We start from the raw sequence: 13,720 nt of genomic DNA on the forward strand, positions 1-13,720 counted from the left end.
TGCCAAGAAGTTTTACACATGGATCAATAGATGGCAATTGTTATGGTCTGCACGTCGTTTACAAATCGGTAAATAACGATTACAATTATATTTGCCCTAAGATATTAGTATTAAGCCTATTACATTAGCGACTAGATTAATAATATATCGCTTTAAAGTGTAATAGGCCAAATATCAATGTCTTATCTTAGATATAATTGTGACAAGTATATGAGTGGCATCAGTGTTTTTCAAACATTGGGTCAAAATTTTATTTAAATAAATAAAATTGCAGTGTTTTTCATTCTTGTAAGGGTAATAGGGGTCGCGACGACCAAATCCCGGATGCGGGGGTCATCTGGCAAATCCGCTTGAGAAACGCTGAGTTAGATATATACACTTTTTGCCGAAATATATATATTTAAACACGGTAAAAATAGAACATCCAAGCATAAATTTATGCAATATGTATGGGATTAAATATTTAGCTGGAACGTATTCGGTAACACTCGTTTAGAAATTGGGAAAACAAATAAACCCTTTCTAAATTTCAACTACAAAACAAGCGCAATCCAGTACTAAGAAACATTATTTTGCCTGTGTGTAGTAAAGAACAAAGCTACACTACGAGCTGTTTGTGCTCTGTCCAATCACAGGTACCAAAACTCGGTTTTAGCGTTGTAAGTCCGCAAACATACCGTTGTGGTACAAAGGGCTTGAGGTTTTACAACTAAATATTACGTGGAAATTATTTAATTTCTACAATAGACAATACAAGATAACCTGCACAAGTCATCGTTACTTATAACTAAGAAGCTAGAAATCGGACATGAAAAATTCAGTACTGGGTAATTGCTATTTTAATGCATTAAATATCGGTCTAAAATGTGTATTCCAATAACATTTCAACAGCAACAAATTATATTGCGTTATCTATTGACACAAATAAAAAATTAAAATTTCTTTAAATGACAATGACAAATTTTAATAGCAAAAACAGATAAAATCAGTTGAATATTGATTATATCAATTGAAAGAAAAAACATTATTTTGATTTCGAAGAAATAAAAAAGTTTCAGTAAACTCTTCGGGTTTTCTTAACTGAACCACAAAAGTAAGTTTTGCAGTATTCTTGGAAAGTGTTTTTTTTTTTTTAACTCAACAGACTTTGGGAGAAAAAGGTTATAACAAACGTTTCAAACGATATGAAGTTATAGGGTAACAAGTGATATTTTAAGGGTGTATACATTACATACTTTAGGAATAAGTATCTTCCAAACAGGATTGAATTATTTTGTTTTTGCAAATCTCGTATTTCCACCATATTCTTTTTTCCACGTTTCGTTTTGACCATTTGATGTGTGCCTAACTTTCTATTCTGACATCTATTATTCTATTTTTTATTATCGAACTATTTCTGTATCTACAAAGTAAGTGTTGCCTAATGGAAACTATTTGTATCACCTCTGACATTTACAAGGGTTATAATATTAAACATAACTGTTATGTGCGATTTGCACTGTGCCATTAATTGGTAATGTTTTCAGATATTTTTGTCCCAAACTCTTTCACATTTAACTATACCAAATAAAATTACTAAAATCTCACGAACTGCAAACCCTTTATTCTAAGTAATATTGTTTTCTCTGTCATATACATTGTGTTTTGTTGCATGTTTAAATTTCATATGAAACTTGTTTTTCGTAACTAATGCCTAACATTTACTTTCCTATAGTAAACAGAACTATATCTAACCAGCCTTTAGCCCAAAGAGCATAACTCTCTAGAAATTTATTCATGTTAAGTATTTCCGTAACGCTTTGCAGTTTTGTTACTTCCATCGCAATTCCAGACAATATTAATTTATATGTTTTACCCCAGTTAATCAGTGGTAAGTTCAATAACCTAAAACATTAAAATCCTAGGTTCGATTCATTATGGTGAACAGATGACAGATAACTCATTGTGTGGATTTACACTAAAACAAACATTACTTTATATACTATTTATATACTCTTCAAAAAACGAAACGCAAAAGGCAAAATTTGAGACATATTGTTAACAAGTTTATTCCGGGTAGTTCTGTATGACATGTGTGAAACTTTGCACATTCACTGCTGAACATCCAAAGTCTGCAAAGGCGAAGTCAACGCACACTAGTTGAAGTTTAACGTCAACGTCAATAACGAGTATGCCCCCCGTGAGCATCAATAACTACTTGGCATCTCCTGCCCATGGAAGCGATGAGATGACGAATCACATCCTGTGGAATGGCTGTCCACTCAGTCTGCAAAGCTGCTGCAAACTGAGGTAGAGTCTGCAGTTGATGTTGTCGCCGTCGCAGACGTCGGTCCAACTCGTCCCAAAGATGTTCGATGGGGTTTAAATCTGGTGATCTGGAGGGCCAGAGAAGAACGTTGATGTTGTGGTGTCTCAAGAAGACAGTGGTGAGTCGGGCTGTGTGAGGACGGGCGTTGTCATGTTGAAAAACGTCGTTGACGTTCACCATGATGGGTTGCACATGGGGCCTAAGAATCTCGTCGACGGTTGCGTACGGTCTGATCGGAAATCCTACGCAGCCCTGGTATGGTTGAGGCAGTAGACGTCGCAGTGGTGGTCCTATCCCGAAGGTGACGTAACCGGATGTAGCGATCTTGTGCGGGCGTGGTCACACAAGGTCTGCCAGATCGTGGACGGTCACAAGTTGATCCATGTTGTTGGTGACGATTCCATATCCTTGTGATGGTGCTTGGATGGACATTCACAGCTCTGGCAACATCTGATCGAGATTTGTCTGCTTCCCTCGACCAATGGCGTTGTTGCGTTGTGCTTCAGTCAGTCTTGGCGTAACTGTATTGCGTGTCGGTGGCTTAACACTGAGCTATGGAAACCGAGAACCCGTCACTTTTATAGGGATTTTGCACATGTTGCACTTGCAGAACATGCAGATCTCTCAAACAAATTTATTGGACACGAATGCGTTTGGGCGAAAAATCCGATGTTTTCCTCCGTTTTCAAAGTGCACAACTTTTATTGTCATTTTGGTCTGACAATCAGTGCCTTAACACGTGTAACATCACAAACTCTGAGCTTGTAACGTTATCACATATATTTCTCTTTAAAATAACAAAAATCTCCCTTTTGCGTTTCTTTTTTTGAAGAGTATATATACAAAACGCCACGACAGTACCAGCACATAGATTAAAACACGAATTTGGTAAAAGTACATATTTTTTAGGAATTACAATTGAGAACAACAGATCAGGAATATATATATAAACAATAATCAAATATTGACTCTATTTTAGGTTTACATTAATACGAGTCTAGACTTTAAAGCTTGCTTTCGAACATAGTAAGTACAGTGTTAATATACATAAGTGTCTGCAAGAGGGAGCAAATGCCCCTCTTAAATTTCACGAAAATTGTTCGTATTATGACATAAACTTAACATCATGTTAAAGTGATGTCGAGAGAACCCACTTTTAGAGAAAAATATATATGTAAAAACGGCTTACTTATACAACAACTCAAGCCCAAAATAAACCAATACAAAGGAACACCTTTATACCAAAATTAAAAATAATATAATAGATAATAATAATAAAATAAATAATATAAAATTATATATTCAAACATCTAAGCACGCCCTCTACACAACCTCTTTCAAACATGTGGTCAGCTTCCGGTCAGTTACCTCCTCCTTTCTTCGTGAACCTGTTGTTCGCTCCTCTACGTAAAAAAATTTCTCAACCCAAACGAGCCGTTTTTACGTACATACCATGTTCAACGAAATATTTTTAGTAATTTTTATTAAAACTGTGAATTTGTGTTCACACCGCAAAAGCTTATTTTTAACATACATGTTTGGACCAAAAAAAAATTCTGTAGACACCCATTTAATACATGTAAACTTGCGTATATATAAAAGAGATTTAGCTTTTGTATGTGTATATCAGTTATAATTTAAATGGTTTACACTAATCCAGAATTGTCGATTTGCAATAAATTCTCTGTATGCAGCATAATAAATCAATGTATGTAAATTTTATGTTTGTTTCATGTAGTTTACACTGTTTTCACAAATGAATAATAATAACAGTAATAAACTAATTTTGAGATACAATAGTTGTTTGGTTCACACAGTTTTTGTAATAATTTATTTAAGGCCTCCATTTGTTCAATGTTTAAACTATTCATGTAAATGTTTTTCAACCCTTACGTAGTAGCAGCCCAATTCTCTGAAAAGTTTGTCAGCAGTAATTGTACATCAAAAAAATGTAGTCTATGCAGAAAAAAATAACAACACCATATCTACAGAACGTTTTAAACTTAACATTGAATATCACATTTTCTAAACTACAAATCCTGACGGAATATTGAAGAAATAATTGCTATTTGAGAGTTATTTTTATGTTTCGGTTTAGTGTTACTGATATTTTCGAGCGGCTTGTGAGACTAGTTGTTTTTTTAATATGGTTTATTGAAGCCGCCCAACTGCTTTGACGAAGTGCGTTGTGTCGGAAATTAACGATTTTTTTTGTCTTTATTACCTATAGTGAGTAGTTAATAAATATCCTTTCAACGATATTTGTTCTCAGAACAGATCTGGATCTGTCCAGATTCATAGATATTTTTCCACAGTTATAATAGTGACACTCTTTTCTCTATTTTGCTATGCTATAGCCCTCTGGTAGTACAAAATAAAATCTCAAAAACAAATATTTGATTTGTACTAAAATAATAAAAAATTGGCAACAGACGTCGATAAGAATCATTATAAAAACTCCTGAGAAAGAGAACGAGAAAGTTAAAATTATGTATATTGTGAGCAATTTTCCAAAGTTGTATAACTAATAGTGACAACTAAATAAAATTATGCCTTATGACCTTGAACTTATTATGATAAATAAATGTATATTACAATTAATTGGTGTTAAGATTTATTACATACAAAACAAAACGGTTTACTATAGAAAATACACGAATTTCAAATGACAAACATGATGGTACTTGCATCATTCAACGGACAAGTTATTTCTGATATCACGCCAAATTCATATTGTTTACCTCACGTAATTATTCAATGAAAGACATTTTCTCGAAACTGACATCTACTGTTTCTGATACCTGGATTATAAGCCTATAAAAATATATTTCTATTTATTTATCCTGCACTAATTTTATGTTACACATCATTAGGAGTAGATCGTGAAACTAGGTCACATTAGACTTAACTGAAAGGTATGATTATACTTACGTAAAACTCAACATAAGAAATTAGCTCTTCCTGACCTAAATTTAACAACTTCAAGCGTGCTTAGAAACAGATTCAGGGCAAAGTTAATCCCTAACTTTTCCTTAAAATATTATAATTACAGATATAGTGCTTTTAAAATAAAAAAGACCTAAAACTGATATGGCAGCGATTAACAGCCTTTATGTCACTTTTATTACCTGACAACTTGAAGCTACGGTAAAAACCGCCTCATATTAACACCAAAAGTTGTTTTTCGTTAATTAGTGAAAAATATTTTAGAATCCCCAAATACTTTTTGATCTATCACAGTAGGCCAGGTTCCATGAATTCTATTCAATCTAAACAATGGGTTGTTCTTTAGAGCCAGCAGTAAAGCAAGCTGTCGGAAAACTGTAAAGAACTACGATATAACACTATTGGCGATAAAACATGTGCTTTCACATGCTCGACACCTTACTTTACTTATGTGGGCCACCAATTGTAATGTTGGAAAGCGGACCGCAGTAACTGGGGCTGAACGTCCCAGAATAGCCTTTCGTCGTAGGTTTACATACCATATTGAGACTATACGTAAGAAAGAGAAATAACAGCAGTTTGTTAAATCCCATGAAGTTGGAAAGCTTTAGGAGAAAATCTCTATTACATTTTTAAGCCACCAAACAAACGTATCTCAACAACAATAATTAGGTTGTGAAATCTGGTTCTGTCCAGACTTCCATGATTTTTTTTTTCATTTTCATGTTCTACATTAGAACCCACACGATCAATACAAATGTGCTGCCAAAACTGAGTTGAATTTTCTAGCAGTAGTGACAATATTTCAATGAAGCTATAGCCACTTATTTTAAACACGTTCCATGTTACAGAATGCTACTGTTTTCGCAGTTTTTTTATCAATAGTTATTTTTATATACAATTGAAATAATGAATAAATTTAGGCATTTATTTTGAAAAGCAATAAATTGTTTAAAATCACTTTGCTTACTGTGCTTGCGGATTCAAATGTACATAATAACATTGCCTTTTGAAATCAGACAAACAAAAATAATCATATAATGCTAAACAGCTATTCACTAGAAATGATATAATCGCAACCACGTATAAATGAATAGAAATAACACATTTTGTCACAGATTGTCAACAAGTAATTTGTCTGTGAAGTATAAATTTACTTAAGAGTGTAACTTTTCTTGTGCAGTTCACAAGCGTAAAATCGTTTGTAAATAGTAACTACTTTCCGGCTAGCAGTAGTAATCAGGTTACAGGACTACGACTTCCTGACTTTGTTGGAAAGTGGGAGTGGGAAAAGCTAAGTCAACCTAACATAGTTGTAAATAACAGTATGTGTACACTAACTGATAAAGTGGCGGGCATGTGCCTATTCTGCCCTACGTATTAGACGATTATGGACCATAAATAATGTAAAAGTTATAATGTTCTCAAATAAAACACATGCCAATAGATTAAGTTTACAACATATAAAGTTAAAAACATTCGCTTAAAGAAAATAATTTGAAAAGGACACCAGAAGAAAGTATCAAACACAAGTGTAGATTTTTTTAAAAACAAAGTTTATTATTATTCTTGTAGCTGACTGGCTTCAATGCTGTCTGTTACTGTTTTAGCTGTTGAGGAAGAAAGAGAAAACAAGTCTTCACTCTACAAAAGAAAGATTACTGTGTCTTTACGCTACAGAAATATAATACACGTGTAAGTCAGACTGAAGCTCCAGTGTGGTATTCTACAATTTAAGATTATCAATGTTAATAACCATTCTCATTATACATATTGAAAAGGAAATTAACTCCCAGTTAATATTAACCTGTACACACCTCTGTACCATGTGTTAAGTTGGATATGACCTATACACTCAGAGGAGAAAAGATACAACGGCTGCTTGGCCAAACGAGTATAAATCGGTGGCAAAAATCAAAGGAAGAGTACGATTATTTAAATACAAATGCAGAACACCTGCATAAAAATATTTTGAAACACATTCCTAATTATACTCGAACAAAAATAATGTTCTACTTATAAAAATGAAACCTAGAAAATGTCAACTACCATAAAACAAAATACATTTGGAAATATAGTTGAAGATAAAATCCCATTATAAAAAAAATATTGTATAAATTTCCTTTTTCCCCCCGCGATAGAAATATTTCATTTCGTAATTTATTACCTTTTAGTAGTTACATCTCCTGACTTTTTAGCTAGGCATGCAACAACTTTTTCAATGGCAGTTAAAAACTGTGTAGTCTACTTATATCTATACATATTATTGTAATGTGTTTTACACGAGGACTGACTCTTTTTGATAAGATCCCAGTGGCACAGTGACATGTTTGCGGACTTACAAGGATACAAACTAGGTTTCGATACTTGTGATGGGAACAGCACAGATGGCCCTTTGTGTTGCTTTATGCTTAATTGCAAACAAACATTTAAATAACTTAGCAAAAATAGTGGTAAGTTTAGTTCACGTGACGAGAATTAATTAGTTTATTTCTTCTATAACATTTAGGACCGGCATGGCTAGGTGGTTAAGGCACTCGACTCGTAATCTGAGACTCGCGGGTTCGAATCCCCATAACTCCAAACATGGTCGCCTTTTCAGCCGTGAGGGCGTTATAAGTGACGGTCAATCCCAATATATTCGTTGGTAAAAGACTTGCCCAAGCGTTGGCGGTGGGTGGTGATGACTAGTTGCCTTCCCTCTAGTCTTACACTCCAGACTTAGAAACGGCTAGCGCAGATAGCCCTCGTGAAACTTTGCGCGAAATTCAAAACAAACTAAACTATAATGTTTTTGCAGATTATGTTTACTTTGACATAAATTGAAGGCCTACGTTTGCATACAACGTTCAAAAGAAATTTCTGACTAATAATACTGTATCAAACTTACAAATAAACTTACCTACAGTAACAAAAATTCTTTGCTAATGGATCGATTACCTTGATATACGCGACAACTCTCACTATAAACAGTGAATTGAATTATTCTCAAAATACTCCGTAGAATTTTCATTGAATACTTTCTCCCTGATAATTTTTAGAATGTTCTCTCGTTTTTCCAAATTCCACGAAATTTCTAGATTATTACTTCACCAATATTGTGGCAGTGCATCAAATTTATCATTCGTATATAGTAGTCCAACTATTTGAAAAGTCCCCAGTTTCGCAGCGTTAAATTTAAAGTAACTAAAATCACTAAAAATCAGTTTTCAACACTTGTGGTTGGTACAGTGCTGATTGTACATTGTGTAGCTTTGTATTTCACAACAAACACATAAACTGTTTATATATATATGTGCTGAAGGTTTCTTTTCTTTTTCATCATAAAACTGAAAAGAGAAACTGTGATACAAAGGCGTAAGATATTCCTTGATTGGCCGTATTATTTGTTATGAACTGCAGTTTCGCTGTTTACGGCTCACTAGCGTAGCTTGGATAAATAAACCAATGAAATAGGGTTAGGTCTTTTATAACAGTAAAGTGTATACAATATTTATGAGGTTTCAAGTCCTTTTTAGTTAACCATACGGTGACCTAAATCAATTTGTGTATGTGATTAATATCACAGATTCTCTTTTGAAAGTTTACTTTTAGTGAGAAAGAAATCTTTAACACATATATAATTTCTAAACAGTCAGTCACTGGACTGTATAATATCGAATAATTAATTTGGCAAATATCATAATATTATTCACACATACACAAAAGTTAACTTAGGTTACTATATGGTAAATTTAAAAAGGCTTAAAATCCTGTAAATATTAAACAAACAAATTGTTTGATGATGCACATTTATATTTACTAAAAGTAAAATTGAAAATATAAACTGTGACGGAAGATCTAATGTATTTTTAGTTATCACCTTGAAAAAACAAACAAACTATGATATCATTATCAAACAGTTGGCCCACTGTATACAACGAAATAATCAATTTGATCGAACAACAGAGTAATATTCATATGCTTAAATTAAAGTAATTTGGGTAACTAAATGGTAAGCTAATAGTACTTTAAAAATCTTTAAGTATTATATACATACCACCACTACAAGAGGATTATTGTATTTATTTGTTTCGTGCTCAAGCAAGTCGTCAAAGAAACTGCATTCCACGGCAGAGAGTATAACGAATCAAAGAATATATTAGGCTTCTAAATACAACATATATTACATTTTTAACTTTACCACTACTGAAAAAAGGGATATCTGTATTATTATCGACTTAACTGAAACATAATTTACAACAATATGGACACGATTCAAATAAGAACTTCCAAGCTTAATAATGGTTGGATCGATGATACTATTATAGTTTGACGATTTTGCTTTTGTCGAAGTACGTTACTAAATTTATTATAAACGAACTTTTTCATATATATACCTGTACAATTCCTTAAACGTTTTTCTTTTTCTTAATATTTTATTTTATGAAGAAAGTAATATTTTTATAAAATGTTTAAATATATGAATAGCTAACACCCTGCTATTAAGAATGTAATTCCTGAAAAGTTTTGTACCATGAGTAAAAGAGAATTGTTTTGGTTGATGTGGTTACGTAACGTATGGTATGCAACTAATCAGCTGCAAACAAGTTGATCTATTTGCTGCCTTTGATGACAAGTTGTATTTTCCAATCCTCGATTGGTTGGAAGGCCAGCTATACGCCGTTTAATATTGCCTAGGCAACATAATGCAACCTGGAGCATTAGATGTGCAGATAAACAGCTGACGTTAGTAAAATGATTATATGTAGAACAATATATATTTTCGATTTTTAAAAATGCTATTTTGTGTGTGTGTGTCAACTCTATAGCATGCAATACATGCATTACACACAATAGTCGGCGTTCCACTGCCTTTTAGTACTTTAAACTTTCAGTCCTTTATTTGTTTGCAGTTACCCACCCGCAAAGCTACACAATGGGCTATCTATGCTTTGCCCATTAATCACCCGGTGAGACAGCTGAAAGTCTTGGAATTTACAATACTAAAATCAAGGGTTCTACTTCGGTGAACAGGTAGCCCGACGTGGCTTTGTTATAAGAGAACACACGCACTCTGCCCACTCACCACAGGCATCGAAACCTGGTTTATAGCGCTGTGCTACTGGGCTTCTTTTTAGTGGAGATAATAATATTAATTAGAGAAAAGTGAAAGCTTGTTATTTATTTATAATATATATTCTTTGTATGAGCTTCATTTTTTAATTTTTTTGTGATAAAAACAGATAATAGCGAGGATTCTACCAATTATTACGAAATATCATGTGGATTGTACAGGAAATAATTGCAAATTGGTACTGCAGTAATGTAAGTCGTATTAAAGGGTTTAATTTCGCGTAAAGCTACACGAGGACTATATGCGTTAGCCGTCCCTAATTTAGAAGTGTAAGACTAGAGGGAAGGCAGCTAGCCATCATCACCCACCGCCAATTCTTGTGATATTCTTTTACCAACGAAGAGTGGGATTGACCGTCACACTATAACGCCCCCACGGCTGAAAGGGAGAGCATGTTTGGCGTGACGGGGGATTCGAACCCTCGACCCTCAGATTAATTTACAACAGTCGAACGCCTTAACCTACCCAGCCATGCCGGGCAAGTAAATTATACAATGAGTAATGGTTTCATTCTCTCTCTCTCTCTTTGTAAGTTCAACTTCAATGATTTCTTTAGGATTTTACTTGTTGATCCAGAAAATAATGTCATCAGTTAACCTGTCACACCCTTCTGGTGAAAATTGTTTCTCACACATAGCTGAAATTTCCATTGTCAGCCTATCCGGCATGGCCTGTTTGTTAGGGCGCTTGATATGCAGTATGCAAGGATTCGACTTCCCATTACCGAAGATGATTGCCCTTTCCGCCATGAGTCATTATAATGTGATGGTCAATCTCATTTTTCATGGGTAAAAGAGGAGCCACAGGATTGGTTTTGTTTGTTTGTTTGTTTTGGAATTTCGCACAAAGCTACTCGAGGGCTATCTGTGCTAGCCGTCTCTAATTTAGCAGTGTAAGACTAGAGGGAAGGCAGCTAGTCATCACCACCCACCGCCAACTCTTGGGCTACTCTTTTACCAACGAATAGTTGGATTGACCGTCACATTATAACGCCCCCACGGCTGAAAGGGCGAGCATGTTTGGCGCGACCGGGATGCGAACCCGCGACCCTCAGATTACAAGTCGCACGCCTTAACACGCTTGGCCATGCCGGGCCCACAGGGTTGGCGGTGAGTGGTGTTGAGTGGTTGTATCCTTTTTAGTCTATCACTGTCAAATTAAGAACGGCTAGTGCAGACAGCCCTCGAATAGTTTTGCGCAAAATCCATGTCAAATAAAACCATTATCAGCCCACCAATATTCCTCTTTCCCACCAGGGCAATAAAAATAAAGTTCTTCATCAAATTAAAATTAATCCCACAAACACTAACCAACGTTTTGAACGACAAATGTATTTTATGAGAAATAAATAAAGTGATTAATGTGCTTTCACTAAAACTATGCAAAATTATCCCTCTTAGTCTTAATTTATTATTCATATTAATGGATGCACGACTTTGTCAACAAACTTAGGTAGGTTGTATTAAAATTTACTGTCTTTTCTTAATTTATCGGCCGGGTGGGTTAAGACACTCGACTCGTAATCTGAGGGTGCCGGGTTCGAATTCTCGACACATCAAACATACTTGCCCTTTCAGCCGTGGAGGCGTTATAATATAACAGTCAATCGCACTATTTGTTGGTAAAAGAGTAGCCCAAGAGTTGGCGGTGGGTGGTGATGACTAGGTACCTTCCCTCTATTTTCACACTGCAAAGTTAGGGACGGCTAGCGCAGATAGCTCTCGGGTAACTTTGTGTTTGACTTCAGAGAAACAAATAGTCAAACTCGATATTCCGTCAAATCGAGTAACATGCTATCATTACCGCGTGACTTGTTGAGCTCATATATAGCTAATTAATTAGGTTTAACAACACACATAAACCAAATGATCTAAAATCACGGACTATCTGTTCGTTTTAAAACTACCAGTTAATCCAACTACTCGCTTATGTGATCGAGTATATTTAGGTACTTCAAATTTGTGTTTTCATAATGAAAGGTGTACATAAATATATAGTGATTTATTTTTTTTATTTGGTTAAGACTATAGTCATTTAAAATATTATATCAAAAATTTATTGACGTGTGTATACAGCTTCTGAATGAGTGTGCCTTATGTATTTTGAAGAGCTGTATCTTAACAGCTGCTAGTCCCCTGCTAGTACAACGGTGGCAAGCCTACAGATTTACAACACTAAAATCAGGGGTTCGGTTCCCGTCGGTGGACTCAGCAGATAGCTTGATGTGGCTTTGCTATAAGAAAACACAACAGCTGCTGACAAAACAGAATCATAAAACGAACAGATTCACGGAATATTCGAAAGTACAGAAAAAAAAGAGGAATTCGATATCCTCTTTAGTGTAATAAGTTTAAGCAATTTAGGAGAGGAGTTTGTGAAGTAAAAACTAAATATTTAGGGCACATCACTTTAAGCTGTGTATAGGAATCCGTGGAGCTTAACTTTCAAAAGGCTTGTTAAAGTGAATCTTTATAAAGGTGAGAAGTTTCTGTCACTTAGCCAGCTAGAATAAACTAGAGAAAGCAGGACACAACTGACAAGATGAGTGTCACCAAACAAACAGAACTACGAGGATCGTCTAAAATTTGTTTTAAAACCCCGCGTTCTTATTTCAAACATATTAAGTATCTGATATTCCAAATTATCAAAATTTGTTTCTATTGTGTAAAACCAAAGTTTAATGACATAAACCCATATATATATATATTATGCATGTGTGCGTGTGCAAAACAATTTCCTCGAAAAACCCTTAAAATTTACAGGTTAAGAAGAAAAAAAAATCAGACGAGTATAGCACGTTAGTTTTAGTTATAAGAGATATATGTTTCTTTTTATCATTAAATACTCAGGAAATGCTAATTACATTATAAAGGCATTAAAAATGAAAAATCCTGCAATAATATATGAATGATAGTGGTGAGATCTAACGTTTTAATGTGGAAGTGCTGTTCATTTTACTGACAGTAAATAAATAAATTATTACGTATGGATATATTATTTGAACAGTGCTGAATCATTGTTCGAGATTAGTGCGGCGTGTTGCGATGGTTTCATTAAAATGTTATCTTTTAAACTGCCTGATTAGGTAGGTATGCAATAAGTTATACTGATGTAGGTAGTATCATACTTTTGTTACATAACATGCAGAAAACCATTTTAATCTTTTTCCTTAGAACAGTCATTCCCTTATGAATATATGCCAATAACATTCCATGAACTGATGTCAAGAATGTTTAACGTATCGACAGTTGCAAAACACTTAGCCGTTAATTGCGTCACTCTCTCTATTTTCCTTTAACTTACCGGGAAGAACGAGCTTATACTGAGAATAGTTTGAAAAAAAGACAACA

Source organism: Tachypleus tridentatus, chromosome 8 (assembly GCF_004210375.1).
Source record: "Tachypleus tridentatus isolate NWPU-2018 chromosome 8, ASM421037v1, whole genome shotgun sequence".
Classification (NCBI taxonomy): Eukaryota; Metazoa; Arthropoda; class Merostomata; order Xiphosura; family Limulidae; genus Tachypleus; species Tachypleus tridentatus.